Here is a 24013-nt window from a genome sequence, read left to right as displayed (position 1 = left end):
CTGATTGGCCTATGAGAAATGTCTGAAGTTGATATAAGGACAAATTTGAAAACTGCTGAAAGAAATTTTCTTTTGAATATATATTAATTGCAGTTTATTCTTTTGTATCCCGGTTGCAGCCCCCTCAAAATTCCACCCTCCCTCCCTCATCTCCTTGAATTGCCCTCTCCAAGTCCACTGATAGAGGAGGTTCTCCTCCCCTTCCATCTGATCCTAGTCTGTTATATCTCATCAGGACTGGCTGCATTGTCTTCTTCTGTGGGTTGGTAAGGCTGCTTCCCACTCAGGAGGAGGCAATCAAAGAACCAGCCACTGAGTTCATGTCAGAGACAGTCCCTGTTCCCCTTACTAGGGAAACCAGAATATAACTGGTATTTCTGACATATTCCAAGTAATATGCCTACTATTTGAATTTTTGTTTAATATAGCTTACATTATTTTACTTAATTCTTATCAAATTTGTCAAGGACCAAGTTTCATCATACCTGTAAAATTATTCAGAAGAGGAGAAAGAAAACACCAACAAAAATTAATTTGTAGCTACCTACTCTAAAAATGAACTTTGTTAAATTAATCTTCTGTATGATCACACATTTCCACTGCACAAACATTAAGGAAGAGCTTCTTTTTCATACATGTCGCAAAGCTGGAGCTCCAAAAGACTCAATGTTTGATGTAAACTACAATAAAAAAACAGGGCTTAATCCAATCCATGCCTGTCCCCAGATACCTTATTTCCTATTTAAAGAATAATGCAAATTATTTTTATAGGTATGGTTGAATTAAATCTCTTCATCTCACCATGACCATCACGAAATCCAACTTGTCTCCAGTTCTCCGATCAAGACAAACTAGTCTAGAGCTGTCACCTATCACAAAGGAGAGGACGGAAACTTTAAGAGCTAAAAATATCTGTGTTTCCAAATTGCTTTACATATCAAAGCTTTTTGGAAAAGGCTGGTATAAACAGTTCAGTTTCTGGAAATTTATTTAAATCAACTTTAACATTCTTGAGAAAAGTTCACCACAATACTTTGAAGGGAATTTATAAGCATCTCAAGCTGGCACTAGATTTGTTCATTTAAGTGTGGCTGAGTATGGCACCCGTGTTTTCTTCATGACTTCACCCAAATCCTTAGGCAAACACTGCATGGCTTTCCCATCTTTAGACAGTCATTCATCCTCTCTCTCTCTTTTTTTTTTTTTTTTTTTTTTTGCCTCAAGACATAAAACATTTCAACCTATTCAGTTTGTTTTGTGGACTGTGTGCCAGATGCAAATATTTAGGATATGAGCAGTTTGAAGTCATATTTTTTTTAAGCAGGCCATTTACCTAGAATATTAACTAACACAGTTGAAGAACAAATGGAAGTAAATTAAAGTCTGTATGGAGGTGGCTGATTGTGATGGCAACAGCATGGTTTAGACAATTAAGTACAAATACCCTGGATGGTGAAACTAGGCTTCCCACTAATAGATACCAGCTAACATTTTGTGACTCTATTTCCACAAGGCAGAAAAGGGATGAGTGTGTGTATGTGTGTGTGTGTGTGTGTGTATTCTCTGTACTTTGAACTAAGTAAATTCTACTCCATTTCATGGCTTCAGAGGGCAAAGGCAATAGATTAGAACCCACTATTGTTATTTTACTTAATAACCTTGCTGTCAAATAGCATTTTAAACATGAGTGCTTATAGCTGTAGACGAGGGCTGCTTTCAGGGTTGGTCAAGGACGCTGCTTATTACTCCCAAATTGCTGAAAAGAAGTGAATAAGTGTATATATATATATATATATATGTATATATATATATATATGTGTGTGTGTGTGTGTGTGTGTGTGTGTGTGTGTGAGTGTGTGTGTGTGTGTGTGTGTGTGTGTGTGTGTGTGTATAATTTTTTAAAGACAGGTTATTTACATGCAGTTCTCGCTTTCCATCCTGGAACTTACTTTGTTTACAAGGCTGATCTACCTGCTTCTGCTTTCCAAGTGCTAGAATTAAAGGCATGCAACACCAGCTAAGGTAGCAAGTATGTAATTCTTTTTTTTTTTAATTTTTTATTAGTTACACTTTATTCATTTTGTATCCCCCCATAAGCCCCTCCCTCCTCCCCTCCGGATCCCACCCTCCCTCTCCTTTCTGCATGCATGCCCCTCCCCAAGTCCACTGATAGGGGAGGTTCTCCTCTCGTTTCTGATCTTAGTCTATCAGTTCTCATCAAAAGTGGCTGCATTGTCCTCTACTGTGGCCTGGTAAGGCTGCTCAAGTATGCAATTCTTAATGGGCATCTTAGGGTTTCTGTTGCTGTGAAGCAAAACCATGATCACAGCAACGCTTACAAAGGAAACCTTTTAATTGTGACTGGTTTGCAATTCAGAGGTTTGATCCACTCTTGTTATGGAGGGAAGCATGAAGACAGACATGGTGTTTAAAGGTAGCTGATAGTGCTATATCTGGATCAACAGGCAGTGAGAGAGACAGACACTCATACTGGCTTTAACATTTGAGACCTCAAAGGCCAATCCAGTGACCCACTTCTTTCAAAGATGACACATCTTCTAATAGTGTCAATGTCTGTGGGCCTCTGGATTCCATTATCATTCATACCATCACATGGACCATCTATCAACACCACCACCAAGGCTCACAGAACATCACGGAAGAAAAGTTAGAACACATGAGCCAAAAGATGTGGAAGAGTGCTGTGAAATGATGTAGTATGAACATAACTTGACAATTTCATTCATGAATTTATGGAATCCTTGGTTACATGTACAAGACCCATGAAAGATCAAGCAAGCACAATTTTGGCATAGATGATACTTAGGTATCAGCCCCTACTAAAAAAATTGTTGGAAGTGGGTAGTTGAAAGAAATAGAATCATTCTTTTCTTTCTTTCTTTTTTGTTTTTTGTTTGTTTGAAACAGGGTTTCTCTCTGTAGCCTTGGCTGTCCTGCACTTCTTTTGTAGACCAGGCTGAAAACAAACTCATAGAGATCCACCTGCCTCTGCCTCTCTGAGTGCTGGGATTGCAGGTGTTGGTTACAGTGCCTGGCTCCTTCTTTTTCCTTCCTTCCTTCCTTCCTTCCTTCCTTCCTTCCTTCCTTCCTTCCTTCCTTCCTTCCTTCCTTCCTTCCTTCCTTCCTTTGCTTTTTTTGTTTTATTTTGTTTTAGATTTGGCCAGTGGAAGTATTCAATGCTCTCATGGAATGCCTTTCACTCGTGGATTTATAGACAAGCTAACTGAACTGAGTGGTTTATTAAAAACAAAACAAAAAAAAAAAAAAACGAATTTTGGAGAAGTCATGTTGGGAAAGGTATCAGGGGAGTGAGAGCGGAACTTTGGGAGTACTTGTGATCACATTTATTGTGTACAAACGTAAAATTTACAAAATTAAAAAAATCTGTTTATGGCAAAATAATGTTTAGAATGAATGTAGGACTGGATTAACTATATAACACTTTCTTAGATACAGTTCCAATTTAAACTTCTGGTTTCCAACTCCCTCCATCTGAGTTCCAGAGTTTCCTCTAGGATCTAGCAGAGGCTATTTACTCTCCATGTCAGCAAAGCCTTTCAGCTTAAATATAGATGTGTTTAATGGGCCTGCTGACAAAATCCACTCAAAGTTTACTTGTAAGAAAAAAATTATCAGAACCAATAAGAGATGAAGCAAAGGAAAGACCAAGTGTTCTGACACACATTAAAAGGGACTGTGAAGAGCTGATAGAGCACTCTTCAGAGTTTCATAAAGGAGCTTTTGGAACTTGTAAAATTGGAATCAAACCATTGAAGGATGACACTCAAAAAGACCATATCACATGGAGCAGATGCCCTATGCCATCCCAAACATTTTTCTCCTTCACCTTATGATAAAACAAACAAACTAGCAAACAAACAAACAAAAACATTTGCTTGCTAAACATATTTGTGTGTTACCTAGCTATTTTTATATGGGTCAGCTATATAAACCAAATGAACCTTGTCAGGTAACATATTCTACCAAAGGACAAAGTTTAGAATTTTTTCTCACCTGTTAAAGAAATTTCAGGAAATCCTAAGTGAACCTTCTTGACAGCATTAATCAGCCCAGTGCACTAAAGGAAAGCTAGTTAAAGGCATTCTGCTGCTTTGAAGAGGAGATTAAGATGGGGATAGATATGCTAGCAATACGGTAATTGAAATTACTGGTAAGAAAAGGTTGATAGGAGTAACAGAAGTTAAGATTGCCTTCAGGGAAAGACAAATCAGATGCCTCATGAGAAACAGGAAGCTGTACTCCAAAACAAACAGGATAGTCACAAATCAAAGTAAAAGGTGGAAAAAAAAGTGAGAAGTTGATTAGAGAAATCATAGCATATATTTAATAACCTTATTTCCATAGTGGCCACACTAGACGTGAGCTGGGAGGTCTTGGCTTGTTTGGGCACTAGGGTACTTTGGAAGATCATAATAGTGAATGTATGTGATCAGAATGCTTTCCATAAATTTATAAGAATTTTAGAGAATAAACATATTATTTAAAAACATATTTTATGAAGAGTAAGATTATAAGAGAAGGCTATGGGAAGTAAATACAGAAATATAATCTTACTATGATTTCATTTCTTTTTATAAATATTTGTTTCTATATAAAACAAACCCACAAAGGAAATAGAACTGTAAAAATGAAAATTTAAAACCACATCTGAATATGATTTAACACTTATTTGTCTAATAACAGTTGTTTACTGTTAAGGCCAAAGATTTTTTTTCTACACTAAGAAATATAACATAATAAAAACAATTAAGCATTCCATAAAATTTATTACTGCACTGTTATGATTAGAAGGTTTTTTTTTTTTCCTTGCTCAAAGCTAACTTTACAGTCATAAATCTTTACTAAAGTTTTACTTTTAGGTAACATTTTAAAAAATTAGGAGTGCGTTTCTTCCAACACAATCAGAAGTAAATGAACATCATGTAAAGTAAGACCATGGGCTTTTGTGATGAACTTAGACTTAAAATAAAAACAAGAAAGTTTTAATGTAATACTGAAAGTGATTTTAGAATGTCCCTAAAAGGATGTAATTCATCACATATGAATATGGAACAAACTAATTTGTGGAAAGCTTGTGTAACATTTTCTACAGACATCGTAATTATGTTCAAATAGTAGGCTGATAGAAATACATAATTCACATGGTCTATATAGCATGTCAAATAATTCTGCTCCATACATATCTGATAAGTTAGTATAAAAATTGACATTATGTCACAACTTTCAAATTTGGTTTGTGAGATGATGAACATTATAGATTTTATTTCTTTGAGTTTTTATGGTATTTCATGAGGGCAAATAGTAAAAATCTATTATGTAAAATACATATCTAAATTAGAGGATTGGATAGATTCATATCTATTGATGGTTTAGAACTTTACTGACAGAGTTAGCTATACCTTTTAAACTTAGATATTTCTCCTGGTTTTAATCATTACTTTGTCAAAAAAAAAAATCACTACTCAATGAATCTTTCACATCTGTTCTCCACACTAGCAGGTAGTTCATCATGTTGGGGATAAAACAAACAACAAACAAACAAAACAAAACAATTATTCTCTATATACAAAGTTTTTTACATACAAACTTTAAATATGCGCTGAGTCATTCCCAGGGGTCCTTCTGTACCTCTTACAGTCTTTATTTTCATGCCTTAGGATATTCAACTGTGTCCTCAAGGCATTGGCAAATTGGCAGAGAATCTTGTTTTATGCCAAACTCATGTTAATAAAATAAAAGTTCCTTTATCTTCTTTGCTATGATCTTTCTCTCTGCAAGGGTCCATTTCTCCCATTGGCTTTAAACCTCATCCGTGAAACATGGCTAGGTGACATTCACATGTAACCCCAGCACTCAGGGAGGCAGAGGCAAGCTGATCTCTTTGAGTTCAAGGTCAGCCTCGTCTACAAAGCTTGCCCTGAACAGACAACAGCGCAAAGAGAAACCCTGTCTAAAAAAAAAAAAAGCCTTATGCATGAGAGTTGCGCAGGATGCTGTCACCCACATTCCTCTGCATTGCTGTTCTCTACAGTCCGTTTGATCACCACCATCACCTTCAGTGATCTCATCTAAAGTTTCCCACCGTCAAAAAAATCCTATTGATTTAGAGTTTTATGTATTCATAACACTTTGGGGTACTCAGATTTCCCACAATTACACCCTAGACTCAACATTTAATTTCTTGTTTTAGTATTTCTCAGTATCCCAGAAGCAGAGTTGCATGCACGGGATACTTATATACTTATATACTCACTTATAAGTGGATATTAGCCATACACATACAATAAACAGACTAAAATCTAGATTCCTTAAGAAGCTAAATAACAAGGAAGATCCTAGGGAAGATGCTTAATTTTTCTTCAGAAGGGAAAACAGGGTAGATATCGGAAGCAAGCAGTAGAAGAGACGGAACAGGACTGAAACCTACCTCAAATGTCCTCTAAAAGACTCCAACCCTTTACAAATGGGTACCCTAGTAAGGGGAATAGGAACTGTCTCTGACATGAACTCAGTGGCTAGCTCTTTGACTGCCTCCTCTCCCCCTGATGGGGGTGCAGCCTTGCCAGTCCACAGAGGAGGGCAATGCAGCCAGTCCTGATGAGAACTGGTGAGACCTGATGAGACCTGGAAGGAGAGGAGGACCTCCTCTATATCTGGACTTGGAGAGAGGCATAGGTGGGGATGAGGGATGGAGGGTGGGCTTGGGAGGTAATGTGGGAGGGGGCTACAGCTGAGATACAAAGTGAATAAACTGTAATTAATATAAAAAATAAAAATTTAACTAAAAAACAAAAAGACTCCAACCAGCAGATGCAGAGACTCACAGCCAAACTTTGGACAGAGACCAGGGAGTCTTATAGCAGAAGCCACATAAAAAAGGACCAAGAGAGGACAGGACCCCCACAAGGAGACCAACAAAGAAAAAAAGAAAAAAGAAAAAAGAAAAGAAAAGCAGGGCACCGGGGACACTGCAGAGACTGATGCATCAACCAAAGACCATATATAGAGAGGACCTAGATCATTTTCCTTTAAATAAGCTAAGTTGTTGGGGCTTAGCAAATATAAGACTTAGATCAGCAGCTCTTTGTCATTCAGTAGCTGATTGCCTTAAGTGAGAGTTGTCATGAAGTACATCTTTTGATGACTTCACTAACTAATGGCCTGCAAGATACTTGATAGATACTTAGAAAGAAAATAATTATTCAAGGGACCTAGTAGTTGATTTACTAGTCTCTGAGTTGAGAGGAGCAGCTTATGAGTTTGTGAAACTCAGAACCATGGGCACCAAGAGACATGTTCTTTGTCCATCTCCTTTTTCTATTCTTAGAGTGTGGGAGTCTCCCATTCAAATATATATACATCGTACATTCACTTATTAATAATAGGGACTATGAGGCTGAAGTGCAGTGTGGTTTTGTGGTAGATGTGGTATAAGCATCACAATAATGTACATAAAAAGCAAATATTTAAATAAATGAATCATAAGAAGGCTACAATAACGCAACCTCCACCACCCAATTTGTACCATCAACTAAAATGATCACAAGAATTAATTATCAGTTCATGTGTTCTTGATAATAACCATACAAATCTTGCCACTTCAAACTTTTTTATTTCTTGCATTGTGTCAAACAAACATTATTTCTTTCTGAAAATAAAACCTACATTTGATAACGTTATAGCTCCATATAATCCGTTCGTGTATAACAAGCCTCTCCATCAGAAATAGAATGCAGGCTACATATGTCATTTTACATTTTCTAGTGGCTGCATTAAAAACAAAAATGTCATTATTATAATTACTTTTAAATGTACGTCTTAAAAATTCATTGTTTGGAGGATATTTTCCCTGTAATTTCCAACCAATAAATTTTTGAAGATGTATTTACATTCTCTTTTATGCCATAAAATAGAAGATTACCACTAGAACTTTTGTGTTTTCAGTTGGCCAAAAAATCAATAGGAGTGTAGATTGTAGGACTTAACATCCACAGATGTACCACTCAGTCTTTCTATGTGCTTGTCTTCTAGATCATAATTGAAATGACGTATATTATATCCATTTAAGTGAGTAAATTTTAGGGAATAAAGGAAGCCTTGGATGATTCAAATTCTGAGTAAGATGTGTTGTTGATTTGGGCACCACCATGCCAAGGACTCCAATGTTGCGCAGTCACAGAACTGACACTTACCTGGGTAAGTCTCAGAGGAACCTCATCATTCCCCTCCCCCGCTCCAGGGCCCAAGTATGGGTGTTTATGGATCATGGATCCCTCTGTTCAAATACTAACAACTGCAGTTTCCCCTCCCAGAAGATTGCTGCCGGCAAGTGCTTGCCTCATAGAGGCCTCTTACCAGAACAGGCAAACCTCTCCCAAGAAATAAAATTTCTGTGGTTTGAGATAATCCCACTAGTAAGTGCTTTTCTTCAGAGGTAGCAGACATGAACTGATACCAGATTTTTCTATGCGCATTTCTAAGTGTCTGTTCTCTCTTTATTCCCTTACCACCCATAGTCAGGGTCGCAGGAATCAATCAGTCTGAGTCTTAGATGTAGTTGGCCAAAAGAAAGAAGTCGATTCCAAAAGATTTGCTCATATTCAATTTAAGAAGGAATCCGAAAAATATAAATGGAGACTCATGTGTTCTCTATTCTCACTCACATACACAATTCTGTAAATATCTGATTCCATATCCGCAATACTTCCTTTTTTTAATTTTATTTTTTTCTTATCAGTTACATTTTATTAACTCTGTATCCCAGCTGTATCCCCCTCCCTCATTTTCTCCCAACCCCACCCTCCCTCCCTCATCTCCTCCATTCCCCTTTCCAAGTCCACTGATGGGGGGGACCTCCTCCCCATTCATCTGACCCTGTTTTATCAGGTATCTTCAGGACTGGCTGTAAAGCTCTCCTCTGTGGCATAACAGGACTGCTCCTCCCTTGGGGGGTGGGGAGGCCAAAGAGCCAGTCATTGAGTTCCTGTTAGAAATAGTCCTTGTTCCCCTCACTATGGGAAACCAATTGGTTACTGAGCTTCCACAATGCTTCTTAAGCATTAGAGTTATTCTGTTATGTTTATATTGGCAATGAACACTAAACAAAATCATTTTAAAAATTATTCAGGAAAGCCAAATATGATTTAGATTATTTTATGAAGTACTTTTCATTAATTTCTTTTACCCTTAATTTATTAGGAAAAAATGTTGGAACCAGACTGGTGCATCGGTGGAATCGAATAGAAGAACCTGACATAAATCCACTCACTTATGGATGTCTGATTTTTGACAAAGATGCCAAAACCATTCAGTGGGAAAAAGATAAAAGACAGCATCTTCAACAATTGGTGCTGGTCTAACTGGATGTCTACTGTAGAAAAATGCAAATAAATCCATATTTATCACCCTGAACAAATCTAAAGTCCAAGTGGATCAAAGACTTCAATATAAAACCAGACACACTAAACTACTTAGAAAAAAAGTGGGGAAGAGCCCAGAACTCATTGGCACAGGAGACAACTTCCTGAACAGAACACCAACAGCACAGGCTCTAAGAGCAACAATCAACAAATGGGACCTCATGAAACTGAAAAGCTTCTGTAAAACAAAGGACACTGTCATCAGAACAAAACAAGAGCCTGCAGATTAAGAAAAGATCTTCACCTATCCTATAGCTGACAAAGGGCTAATATCCAGTGTATATAAAGAACTCAAGAAGTTAAACAGCAAAAAAAATCAAGTAATCCAATTAAAAAATGGAGTACAGAGCTAATGTATCAGGTTCTTAATGAAAAATGTCTTAAAACACTTGTTTCAGGAGAAAAAAAAATGGAGGTTTAGGAAAAGAATGCTTCTTATATACCTGAACTGCCAAAAGTAACAGTAATAATAATAAAACTCTCCAAAACTTTAGCAGCTTACCACCTGATAAGCCCTGCATCGAAAATTGTCAAGAAATTGTGTATTATAGTTTCTAGAATAAAAAAAGGGGTACACTTCAAGGAGGACATATTTCTGGGGCTAATAAGCACAAAGAAAGGCTTGGAGTACAGTTCTCAGGGAAAAAAAAAACAAATGTACAGTAAATGTAAAAAATGACATTTATTTCAATTAATTTTCATTCAATTTATTACAAACTATTACACCACACATTTGAGTTCAGCTTTATGTAAAAAAAAAATCTAAAAGTCTCAGAGAGATAAAAATGTCTGTGTAATACACCTGGGTATTCTGGATAATAGAATTATATGGTTAGCTATTGGTTCTTCTGTTTGAAATATGTGATGTAAAGAGAAAAATAACTGTGTGTCACTGGGAAAGACTCCTTCTAGAGTTAAGGAACTTTCCAGATTTTAGGCTTGGAATAAGGATTGGGAAAAGAGAGGTTTAAGGAAGCATGTTACCCATAATTAGAAAAACAAAAACAAAAACAAAATTGAGATGTTCCTTGGTTTATAAGTTAAATCTATTTTACATTTATTAGAAAGTCATAGAAGAAATTCTGTCAAGTAATTTTGTTCATTTGGTTTTTTTACCTTAGCTATTTAATACCTAGCCAACGTCTTGGTAGGGTTATGATTTATATATACTTGGGTTATATGTAGGCTAGGTTCATGGCTTTAAGTGCAGATACTCAAATCCAACTGAAAATCTTTCCTTCAAGCCTGAGCCAGGTATGTATTCGCTCCTGAAGGCAACCCGACTGAGTAACTTTTATGTAATGGTATAAAAATCAACCATACAGTAAACATTTTGCTGCTTAGAGAGCTAAGCCAAAGTCATAGACAATGAGACAATAAGCTAAAATAGAAATGGAGGAACTGAGGTTTCTGGGGAGAAAAATGAGGCTTATTTGGTATTATGTAAGTTTACCACAGTGCTCTGATCTTAACGCCTTAAAGTGAAACACAGATTGTCTCAGAAATGAACATCTCACACTGGACCAGATTGTTTTAAGGAATTGCACCCTTTGACTCTTACATGACAGAATAAAATTGTGTATATGTTTGTGGGGTATGATAAAATGTTTCAAGGTACATATGAATTATGTGATGCACAAATGAACATAAATGTATCAATCTTCACACATATTTTCTATTTGTTAGTGGTGAAATATTCGAAATTTTCTTCTGTTATAACCTTTGTGTGCAACAGGGTAACACACATATTTTCCCATCTTGTTATAACTAAATTCCAAGTGAACAAAACTTTTCCAGGAAGCAAACAATTGACTGAGCCTCTTTACATCTAACACTGCACCTTGCCTGCTTCTTTTCCCTGACATGGATGTTAAGAATCTTTTAAAACTGCCTTAGTGCTCAACTAAGTACACTTTGAAAATCATATCTGTAAAGCATTGGTTATCAATTCCCTGGATCGACACTGATGGTTGCTGATTTAGAGGCAGAAGATAAAGTTGTTTTTTTTGTTTGTTTGTTTGTTTTTTGTTTGTTTGTTTTTTGTATGTAGAAAAGATGATTCTTAAAATAGACAAATATAATGTATAAAGTTCTGTGGATACTGTTAGGCAAGAAAATTTATTATTTACATAATAACACCCACAGTATTTCCAAAATTTCATCTGGAAACTTAACTCAGTTTACTAAATGTTTTGCAACTCTAGCAAAACCTGCTAATCAGGTGCAGGCTGGCCTCCTTTCTGCCAAGATGGAAGGAGCATTTGTGATTTCTGTGCATTCCTCACACTCACTGGAGGGTGCACCTGGTCTTGGTTAATTGGGTGAAGGAGTTTTGCCTGCAAGGTAGAAGGAATTAGTGACAGGTTTCTTGTTCTGTGGACTCCCTGAGGTGGGATAAAAGGCCTGACTAGCTTCCTTATTTTATAAGATCAATTGGATGCAGACATAATTAAAAGAAAGATAATGCAGGATGAAGTTCTTTCTTTGTTTAGGGATGATAAAGACTGAATAATACCGTTTGGGCATGTGTTGCTGAGATGGCTTTATTTTTTAATATACTTAATAGCAATAGGCACAATCACTGACATCATTTAGCTCCAATGGGTTATAAATTTGTCATTATGTGACTTAGTTGAGTGATGTTGAATAGGTCTTATAAAGTTTATTGGAACTCAAGAAAGGAAACCACCACACCTGGTGAGCTCTGACATCAGGGAGAATGCCTGGTGGGAGTTGGTTAGACCCTTTAATATGATCAATGGCTTGATGTTACCCAGCAGAAAGAAATAAAAGACTTGACTTGGAAAGTGTATTAATTCTTTCGGGCTATTTGGTATAATTTAATGCACCATAAAGTGCCCTAGGGTATTCAAAGAGTTAAACTTCCTGGAAAAATGAAGAACAACTCACCCCTTTCTTGGAAAAATCAGCCCCATATGTAGAGAAAAAAATCAGCCCCATTTATTAGCAGGGGTTTTTAAATGGGTTTCACTATAAGTGATTTTCCTAAGTCCCACTCTGTGCCATCTGTCCTTTTTTCCCCCTCTTTACTAGTAAAAGTAATAAAATGTACACATTCAGTGAGAAAGAAAGAATAGAATTTTATGGCATCCAAGGGTGGTTGAGTACTGTTGCCTTGTAGACAGTGTTTGATTCTTCATGATGTTGTTCTAATAACGGTGTTTAATATATCTACTGCAAATTGTCTAAGATGTATGAGGGCAATTACCACATGAATAAACTGGCTAAAAACATGAACAAGTAAACTCTAAATAAATGATAAAAATGACTGTCAAAACAAAGGGCTGTTAAGGAGTTGATGGGCAGAGAAGAGTTATGGTGGATAAATCATATTACTGCTCTACCATTTTCACGTTACAGTTTAAAAAGGGGAAAAGTATTTAAATTAGAAGAACTTGAAGTTTGCTAAGACAAGTTCCCTTGAGGTATCATCACAAGAGAAAACTGCACACAATAAAGAATTTAAAGAGTCTATTGGTCATGCCAATGGCCTTCATTAACAAATCATGGCCTGGATTCAGGCAGAAGGTTGTCCACATTTCCCTCTTACTTGTGTCTTAGCCACAACTCAATTTTACTGAGAGATGTTTAAAAAAAATCTTTTCCTTAGTTAAGCCTTCAAACTTTTAGCACAAACTGTCATAAAGAGAATATCAGCTTCCATTTATGCAGCTTGCGAGCTACAGAATGTCCTCTAGAAATAAAGAATAATGACCAAATCACAGCCATGAAAATATTTGCCCTACATGACAAATGAGAGGGAGAAGAAGGAGAAAGAAAGACAAAGGGAGAGAGACAAGAAGGGAGAAATGAATTTGGCTGATATGTGTTCAATGCTAGATTTTTGAATTTTGACCTTTAGATAATTTGGTCATATTGTTTTGTAATGTCTCATATTCTGAAATTTGTCACTCTGTGATGATAATAGCATTGTGCTAAATGTCATTTACTGCACTGCTTCTAGATTGTTTTTACTAATACATAAAGAACATGGCACATGCTGTCCTATAATGGAAAGTCAAGGGCAGGAAGTTAAACTTTCCTTCCTGGAGTTTTTCTCTAGGTAGGCAATAACTCAAGGATAGAGCTTAAAATAACAAGCCACTGACTGTTCCTGTGCCATTACATGACAGAGATGTCATTCCACCCGGTTTCATGGTTTACCAGAATGTGGTGGCATCTTATCTCTCCAGGCTTTCAGAGGTCTTAATCCTTTTGTTCCCTTATCTAATCTGTTATGCAGAACATCCTTGTGTCTCAGACTGTTGAGAGCCTCAGCTTCCCATTACTTAATAGAAGGTCCTGGAGCTCCCAAAGCCTCTGAAGCTGGGGGCAGCACTGAAGGAGTTCAGAAAGCCAGGTGCAACTTCCAATAAGTTGAACCACAATTTAAAAGGTTTTAGAAATTTATGTTTTCCTTTTTCTTTTCTTTTTCATTATTTTTTTTCATAAACTATAATCAGAACATGTTTATTCCCCTCCCTGAACCTCTCACAAAACCTTTCCAAATCCCTCTCCATCTGCAGAGAGAGAAAACAGGGAACAGGACAGGAGCCTATCACAGAGGGCCTCTGAAAGACTCTACCCAGCAGGGTATCAAAACATATGCTGACCAGTGTCCAAGTGGGCACCCTAGTAAGGGGAAAAAGGACTATTTCTGACATGAACTCAATGGCAGGCTCTTTGACCTCCCCCTCTCCCAAGGGAGGAGCAGCCTTGCTATGCCACAGAGGAGGAGTTTGCAGCCAGTCCTTAAGATACCTGATAAACCAGGGTCAGATGAAAGGGGAGGAGGTGCTCCCCTATCAGTGGACTTAGAAAGGGGCAGGGAGGAGATGAGGGAGGGAGGGTAGAATTGAGAGGGAATGAGGGAGCAGGATACAGCTGGGATACAAAATTAATAAAGTGTAACTAATATTAAAAATAAATAAATAAAATCTCATGAGAGAGAGAGAGAGAAAAAACATATGCTGAGACTCATTGCCACCAAACTTTGGGCAGAGTGCAGGGATTCTTATGAAAGAAGTGGGGATAGAACCTCCTGGAGTGGACTTGAGCTCCACAAGGAGAGTAACAGAACCAATAAATCTGGGCACAGGGGTCTTTTGTGAGACTGATACTCCAAACAAGAATCATGCATTGAGATAACCTAGAACCCCTTGCTCAGATGTAGCCCATGGCAGCTCAGTGTCCAAGTGGGTTACCCAGTAATAGGAACAGGGACCATCTCTGACATGAACTCATGGGCTGGCTCTTTGATCACCTCCACCTGAAGGGGGAGCAGCCTTAGGAGTCCACAGACGAAGACAGTGAAGCCAGACCTGATGAGACCTGAGAGACTCTGGTCAGATGGAAAGGGAAGAGGACTTCCCTTATCATTGGCCTGGGGGAGGGGCATAGGAGAAGATCAGGGAGGAAGGGTGGGATAGAAAGGAGATGGGAGAGTGGGCTACAGCTGGGATACAAAGTGAATAAACTAATTAATAAAAATAAAATTAAAATTAAAAAAAGAAAAAGAAAAAGCATTACTTGGGTTCATAAACCTCCATCAAATCAAGTACATTTTATACTACCTTTCCTCATTCTATTATCATTAGAATGTTTGCTATGATAAAAATAAAAACTATTTGTGAATTTCATTTTATCAGTGACTTTGTAATTACTACTGAGTATGTCAGCACTGAGTTATTTTTCTCTATTCAGCATATTTTCAAATTAACTACTGTATGTGAACACTTGGGTTCACACATATGAGGTTTAATGCTGGTTGCTTTTGAACTTTTAGATGGAGATTTTTGTCATTTATTGAAGCAATTTTAGGGCCATTGATTATTGGATCTAATAGGAGGACTGTCTATTCTCATTTTCTGGTTCCTGGCTTTCAAATTTCAGTTCTATTCCATTATTATACTTTGCATTCTGTGTGGCATAATAAGAAGAGATGTAGCTTAGAATTAGTACATTAAGTGGATGTTTTATACACATTATCAAAAAACAATAAATCAATAATGCAGAAAAAGTCTGAAAAATGTAAATTGTAACAAATGCTTCATTTATGTGCGAATAAAATAAATGACATTACATATTAAGGAATATTCAGTAAAATATCAGATTACCATGTTGTCAGTGTCTAGCTCTGTATTTTGACCTATTGGTGACATTAAACCATTGTCATGGTCTCATTTTCATCAAATTTATTTAGTTTAGTTTTCAGCATTTCAGCATTTCCCATTATCTTTCAATAATTCCTGGGCTCGATGCAAATAGAGGTCTATGGTACAGCATTTTACCTCTTACATGCATGGACCTTGATTTCATTCTCACTAAAACAAATACAATTATTGCTACAATTAGTAAGAATAATATTATGTTTCTTGAGCACTTGCTGTTTATTATTCAATTTAGAATTACCATAACTTTTTGTCCTCAGTAAATACATATAAATAGTGGAATTTTTCGACATTGCAGTGTGTCAATTAAATGTATGTTAACATCTCAAGAACTTGTAGGAAAAAAAATCGCTAAAGGAAGTTGTCTGTGTAATCTCTTTGGTTGGCTTCCTAAATTAACTTATAATGCTGGTTAATTAACAGAACTACACAAGGACTATGTTATAGCTTTTAAAATAATCACCAAAACTGTTCCTTTAATTTAGAATATAAGTATTGAAATGAGTATGATAAAATAGACCCATAAATACTTTGTCATTTCCTTGACGCCTCTTTTGTAATAAATGAGGGAATTTTTATATGATCAGCCCATTTCTAATGCAAAAGACTGTATCTCTCTTCTAATTCCAACAATTTGCTAAAACTGTTAATGCAAATGTACTTTTGCGCTGTTTGACAAAGATTTTTCAGTGTTAGAGTAAGCGGCTGTGAGACTTTCACCCATATTTTATAATCTAAATTACAACAGTATTGTGGATGAAATTCAAGAATCCCTACCAATTTGTGAAATGAAGTTGAAATTAACAGTAAACCCTAAATTACTGACAGAGAAAAAAAATTGTTACAGATAAAGATTAAAATAAATACCAGCATTAGGGTATCACAGGTGAAAAAATATATTTTCTTACAAAGAGACAACATTTGTGGTAACATGGCTGTTTTTCTAGGTGTCAGAGTAGTCAGTAAACAATTTGCCAAATTTCCATTGTAGATCAAAGAATACAAGGTCACAGAGATAGTAAAAACAAATTTAGGAATGTTTCCACGACTTTTCTCAAATACTTAGTGCTGTTTAATAGAAAACACACTGAAGTTGCCTGCCTCTTTTCACCTTTAAAATAATTCCACTTTAACCTGAAACAACACTTTATGAAACACTGTCAATTCTTCAATTACCTGTGTATGCATGAGAAAGGAATTCAGGCTTCCCACCTGCATTTCTTTTTCCTTCAAAAGTCAGATTACAAGGTTTCAACATAGAGATATTCAAAGAAAAAAAAAACAATAACAAAATTGTTTAATTGTTTAATCAGAAACAAAATTTCATAGAGCCTGAACTTACCTTCTAAATACACTTTTTACATTCTCTCTCAAGCTGTCAACCTTGTGAAAGGACACAGACTATTCTTGTCACTGTTTTTGTTAGACTGTTGCTTGATTAAATTGCTCAGTTGGAAAGAGAACCTTCCATACAGTCTCTCTCTCTCTCTCTCTCTCTCTCTCTCTCTCTCTCTCTCTCTGTCTGTCTTTTTCTCTCTCCTTTCAATTAGTTTCATGTATGTTACCCAAGTTGCATTATGAAAGCTCTAAGTTTAAATCTGAATGAACACTTACTTATTTAGCATTTTTCTTTGCTTTTGTTTGTTTGTTTTTTAAGTTAAGATTCACATAGATGGGATAAAAATTTTAAAATAAGATAGTTCAGTTGTACATTTTGGAGTTAAGCATCAATTTTCTATTTGGAGAAGCTGAGGAATAGAGAGCATGCTCTTGAGGCTAGCCGATAGCATACTGAATTAGTTTAGAAATAGTTCATCTTCAATTGAAAGTTTCTAGATATTTTGAATTTGTGAAAGAGTAAGGCAAAGTATATAATAGGGGCTTGAAGGAAGAAAATGAAAAAAAAAGATGGACTTATGTGCCATCTCAAAAAATAAATTCTTCATCTGAACCTTCAAATGCTAGCTTACACATGATAATAATTTTTATTTTAAGACAGAAGATGTCATTTTGCTTCAAATTATTTTGAGTTTGTTGTGCAGCCATGTTTACATTCTATACTTTTACTTATTTAAACAATGTACTGTGTCGTAACTAACACATCTACTGCTGAATACACTAAATCTAATAGAAGAGAAAGTAGGGAAAAGCCTTCAACACATGGTACAGGAGACAACTTCCTGAACAGAACAACAGTTCAGGTTTTAAGATAAAAAAATGAATAAATGCTACCCCATGAAACTGAAAATCTTCTATAAGGCAAAAGACACTGTCAATAGAAAAAAATGGCAGCCAAAAGAATGGATAAAGATCTTTACCAACTCTTCATCTGACATCCAAAATATGTAAAGAATTCAAGAAACTGGACACCAACAAACCAAAAAATCTCATTTAAAAATGGGGTACTAAACTAAACAAAGAATTTTCAACAAAGGACTTTGTAATGGCCTAGAAACACTTAAATGGATACTAGATCTATAAGATAGGATAAACATACTAAAATCTGTACACGTAAAGAAGATAAACAAGAAAGAGGACCTGGGTAAGATGATTAATCCTCACCTAGAAAGACAAAGGGGATCAACATTGGAAGTAGGAGAAAACTAGTAACAGGACAGGAGTCTATCTCAGAGGGCATCTGAAAGACTCTACCTAGCAGTATATTAAAGCAGATGCTGAGACTCCTATCCAAACCTTTAGCAGAGTGCAGGGAATCATATAAAAGAAGGGAGAGTTCATATGACCTAGAGTGGACAGGAGCTCCACAAGGACCAAATATATCAGGGCACAGGGGTCTCCTATGAGACTGTTTTTCCAACAAAGGACCATGCATGGATATAACCTAAAACCCCTGTTCGCATGTAGCCCATGGTAGCTCAGTATCCAAGTGGGTGTACTAGTAAGGGGGACAAGGATTATTTCTGACGTGAACTCAATGACTATCTCATTGAGCTTTCCCTCCACCCCGAGGGTGGATCAGCTTTGCTACACCACAAATAAGGACATTGCAGTCAATCCTGAAGAAACCTGATTAGCTAGGATCTGATGGAAGGTGAGGAGGACCTCCCCTATCAGTGGACTTGGAAGGGGGCAGGGAGGAGATGAGGGAAGGAGGGTGGGATTGGGATGGGAAAGACGGAGGAGCCCACAGCTGGGATACAAGTGAATGACTGTGATTAAAATAAAAAATAAAAATAAAAAATAGAACTTGGTGAAAACTACAAAAATTAATATAATAAAATAAAATTCATAATGCAAAAAAAAGAGAAATGATTAAAGTCCTTACTCATTAGGAAAATGCAAATTGAAATGACTCTAAGAGTCAGTCTCTTACCCATCATACTGGCTAAGATCAAAAATTCTATTTGAACACAGGGAACTTCCCAGAGACTCATACTCCAACCAAGGACTATTCTTGGAGATAACCTAGAACCCCTGCACAGATGTAGCCCATGGCAGTTCAGTGTCCAAGTGGGTTACATAGTAATGGGAAGAGGGACTGCCTCTGACATAATCTGATTGGCCTGCTCTTTGATCACCTCCCCCTGAGGGGGGAGCAGCCTTACCAGGCCATGGTAGAGGACAATGCAGCCCATTTTGATGAGAACTGATAGACTAAGATCAGAAAGGAGAGGAGAACCTCCCCTATCAGTGGACTTGGGGAGGGGCATGCATGCAGAAAGGGGAGGGAGGGTGGGATCGGGAGGGGAGAAGGGTGGAGCTTATGGGGGGATATAAAATGAATAAAGTGTAATTAATAAAAAATTAAAATAAAGAAAACAAAAAACATTATTTTCTAGTATGTGGAAGGCCCTGGGTATAATCTTCTGCAACACTAACATACACACATTAATGATAATAAAACATATAGCTTCATTTTAAATTGATTTTCACAACTAGAAATGCCATTGCTCAAGGAGACAATTAACAATACAGAAAAATATTAAAAATGAATGTTATTCACAAAAAAAAAAAAACAAACCAAAACAAAAAAACTCTAGTGACAGCACATGCTGGAGAGGATGTGGAGCAATGGGAACACTCCTCCATTGCTGGTGGGAGTACAAACCTGTACAATACTTTGGAAATCAATTTGGCAGTTTCTCAGAAAATTGGGAATAGTTCTACTTCAAGACCCAGCTACACCGCTCTGGGCATATAACCAAAAGATGCTCCACCATACCACAACGACACTTTGTCATCCATACTTTCTTTCTGAACAATAGAATTCTGGGATAGTTGTTGCAACCCGCGTGGTCGTCTCGCCAGCAAGAACGCACACGGACAACAGGATCCTTCTGCAGCAAGCTTTATTGCAGTCAAGCGATGAGAGGAGGAAGACCCCGAGCCCAGGAATGGCACTGCTTATATAAACCCTAAGGCGGCGTGTGGTCTATGATTGGCTGCTTACTCATTACCTCACAAGACGCCCTGGGTTGGGCCAAGACTTGGCGTGCTTTTGCCCTTGCGCATGCATAATATTACTTGTCTTCCAGGGTCAGAGCCGGATGTCGGCACCATCTTGTAATGGCGTTTTGCCCGGGCATGCCCAAGCGGCTCTCCACATCTGGCGTTTTGCCCGGGCCTGCCCAAGCGGCTCTCCACAGATAGTATTGAAAATAATCTTTGTAAAGGTAAATGCAATTAGGTCTCCAATTACTTACAAGTGTCATGGTTTAGGGTCTTAAGACGTTTGAGTACTCTGCATGAAATGAGGTAAGATGCCACATGTGTGTTACTGCATCAAAAACAACTTTCTAGAGGTACTTTCATACAGGTTTTTGTTCCTTACCTCTGAGCATGTGTGTCCGTGTGTGTGTGTGTGTGTGTGTGTGTATGTGTGTGTGTGCAGTGATTTAAGCACATAGGTCTGACTTTGTGCTGAGGTATTTATCTGATTAATATTAAAATGCATTTTCACACTTACACTACATGATTTTAACAACTGTATTTTTGGCATGTCGTTCTAATTGAAGAACCATGATGCTGGCTACTTTCAACTTTGTTTGCTTTGTTGTACCCTCTGAATTGCGTTAAATTCATCAATGTCTTCTGGTAGCCCACAGATTTTTAAAGGAGTTTCCCATGCCAATGATTTCAAGACTCTTCCTCAATTTTCTTCTAATAGATTTAGTGTGTCTTATTTTAGGTTGGGGTCTTTGATCCACAGTGACTTTAGTTTCAAGAAGGGTAAAAAATATGAATGAATTTGCATTTTTCTACATGTAGACATCATGGTTAGACCAGCACCATTTGTTGAAGAAGCAATTTTTTTTTTCCATTTTGAGGTTTTTGCTTCTTTGTCAAAAATCAAGTATATGTAAGTGTGTGACTTTATTTCTGGATCTTCTATTCAAATCCATTGATACACCCATCTGTTTTGATGCCAGCACCATGCAGTTTTTATTACTGTTGCCCTAAGGTACAACTTGTGATAAGGGATGGAGATACCTCCAGAAGAAGTCTTATTGTACAGGATTGTTTTAACTAATCTGTTTTTTGTTTTTCCATATGAAATTAAGAATAGTTCCTCCAAGGTCTGTAAAGAATTGTGCTGGTATTTTGCTGAGAATTACATTGAATCTGCAGATTGCTTTTGGTAGGATCGCCATTTTCACTGTACTAATCATACCGATCCACAGGCGCGGGAGAGCTTTCCATCTTCTGATTTCTTCTTCAGAGACGTGAAGTTGTTTTGTTTTGTTTGTTTGTTTTTCATACAGGTCCCTCACTTGCTTGGTTAGTGTGGCTATTGTGAAAGGTGTTGTTTCCCTGGTTTCTTTCTCAGTCCCTTTATCTTTTGTACACAGAAGGGCTTCTCACATGATATATCACTTATTAGATATCACTAATATCACTTATTAGTAGACATTAACCATGTAATATAGGATAAATATATTAAAATCTATGCTTCTAAGGAAGCTAAACAATAAGGAGGACCTACAGAAGACATTTAATCTTCTTTCAGAAGGGCAAACATGATAGATACCAGAAGTAGGAGAAGACAAAAAACAGGACAGGAGCCTTCCTCAGAAGCCATGTGAAAGGCTCTGCCCATAAGGGTATGGAAGCAGATGCTGAGACTCATAGGCAAACTTTGGGCAGAGTGCAAGAAATTTTATGGAAAAGGGGTGCAATAGAAAAACCTGGAGGGGAAAGGAGCTTCACAAAGAGAGGAACAGAATCAAAAAACCTGGGACCAGGGGTCCTTCAGAGAGTGATGTATCAACCAAGGACCATGTATTGAAAGGACCTAGACCTCCAGCTCCAATGAATCCCATGGGCAGCTCCGTCTCCCTGTGGTGCCCTAGTAATGGAAACAGGACCAGTCTCTGGCATGAACTTGGTTGCCTGATCTTTGATCACTTCCCCCTTACTAGCCCACAAAAAAGAGGTTCTAGACAGTGCTGATGAGACCTGATAGACTAGGATCAGAAAATAGGGGAAGAGAACTTCCCTTATCAGTGGACCAGGAGAGGGACATAAGAGCTGGAAGAGTGAGGGAGGATGAGACTGGGAGGAGATAAGGGAGGGGGCCACAGCAAAGATACAAAGTGAATAAATTATAATGAATAATAATAACTTTTTTAAAAATATTTTTTCCGCTAATTTCCAATTTTATGCTATTAGTATTTAGGTATAGTACATATTGCATTAGGAAGTATGGACATGATTTTAACAATGATAATTCCCCCCAACATAAGAATATTTAGACCTGTTCAAATTTTTTTTTCATTATTAATTACACTTTATTCACTTTGTATCCTCCCTGTGGTTCCCTCTCTCCTCCTGTCCCAATCCTTCCCTTCCTCCACCCTCTGCATACATGCCCCTCCCCATGTCCACTGATAGGGGAGGTCTTCTTTTCCTTCTTTCTGATCCTAGTCAATTAGGTCTCATCAGGAGTGGCTGCATTGTCTTCTTCTGTGGCCTGGTAATGCTGCTTCCCCTTCAGGGGAAGGTAATTAAAAAGCAGGCCAATCAGTTCATGTCAGATGCAGTCCCCATTCTTATTACAATGAAATCCACTTGGATACTGAACAGCCATGGGCTACATCTGTGCAGGGGTCTTAGGTTATATCCATGCATATTCCTTGGTTGGAGTATCAGTCTCAGGAAAGACCCCTGTGCTCAGATTTTTTGGTTCTGTTGCTCTCCTTGTGGAATTCCTGTCCTCTCCAGATCTTACTGTTTCCCACTTCTTTCCTAAGATTCCCTGCACTCTGCCCAAAGGTTGCCCATAAGTCTCAGCATCTGCGTTGATAGTCTGTAGGGCAGAGCCTTTCAGAAGTCCTCTGTGTCAGGCTCCTGACTTATTCCGTCTTTTCTCCTTCTTCTCATGTCCATCCTCTTTGACTTTCTGGATAGGAATTGAGCATTTTAGCAAGAGTCCTTCTTCTTGATTAGTTTCTTTAGGTGTACAGATTTTAGTAGGTTTATTCTATATTATAAGTCTATATGAGTGAATATATACTGTGTACATCTTTCTGCTTCTGGGATAGCTCACTCAGGAAGATCTTTTCCAGATCCCACCATTTACCTGCAAATTTCATGATTTCCTTGTTTTTTATTGCTGAGTAATATTCCATTGTGTAGACATACCATAATTTCTCATGGCTTGGCAGGATTAATATAGTAAAAATGGCCATCTTACCAAAAGCAATCTACAGATTCAATGCAATTCCCATCAAATTACCAACACAATTCTTTACAGACCTTGAAAGAAAAATTCTCACCTTCATATAGAACAACAAGAAACCCAGAACTGCTAATACAATTCTCTACAGTAAAAGATCTTCAGGAGGTATCTCCATCCCTGATCTCAAGCTGTACTATAGAGCAACAATACTCAAAACTGCATGGTACTGGCATAGAAACAGACTGGTGGATCAATGGAATTGAATAGAAGACCCTTACATAAATCCACATACTTATGGACACCTGATTTTTTACAAAGACGCCAAAACCATTCAATGGAAAAAGAGAGCATCTTCAACAAATGGTGCTGATCTAACTGGATGCCTATATGTAGAAAAATGCAAACAAATCCATACTTATCACCCTGTTCAACATTTTAAAACTTTTGAAGTATGCCTTTTATTTATTAGAATCTAATAGTCACTTCAGTACCTGAATTGTATTCTTAACACTTATTCACGCGAGGCTTTTATTTACATGTAACAGTACTGAATCTTAACTGAGATATTAATGTTAGATGTTTCAGAGATTGTCACATTTTTAGTTGATTAGAGTATAAATTACCTTTAATTTCCAGGTAAGAAATATGAAAATGAAATGATGATGAAAAAATATTAAATCTTGGGCTGGAGAGATAGCTCAGCAGTTAAAGTCAGTGACTGC

Source organism: Psammomys obesus, unplaced genomic scaffold (genome assembly GCF_907164565.1).
Source record: "Psammomys obesus unplaced genomic scaffold, mPsaObe1.curated_primary_1811, whole genome shotgun sequence".
Lineage (NCBI taxonomy): Eukaryota > Metazoa > Chordata > Mammalia > Rodentia > Muridae > Psammomys > Psammomys obesus.
Note: the sequence above shows the minus strand (reverse complement) of the source record.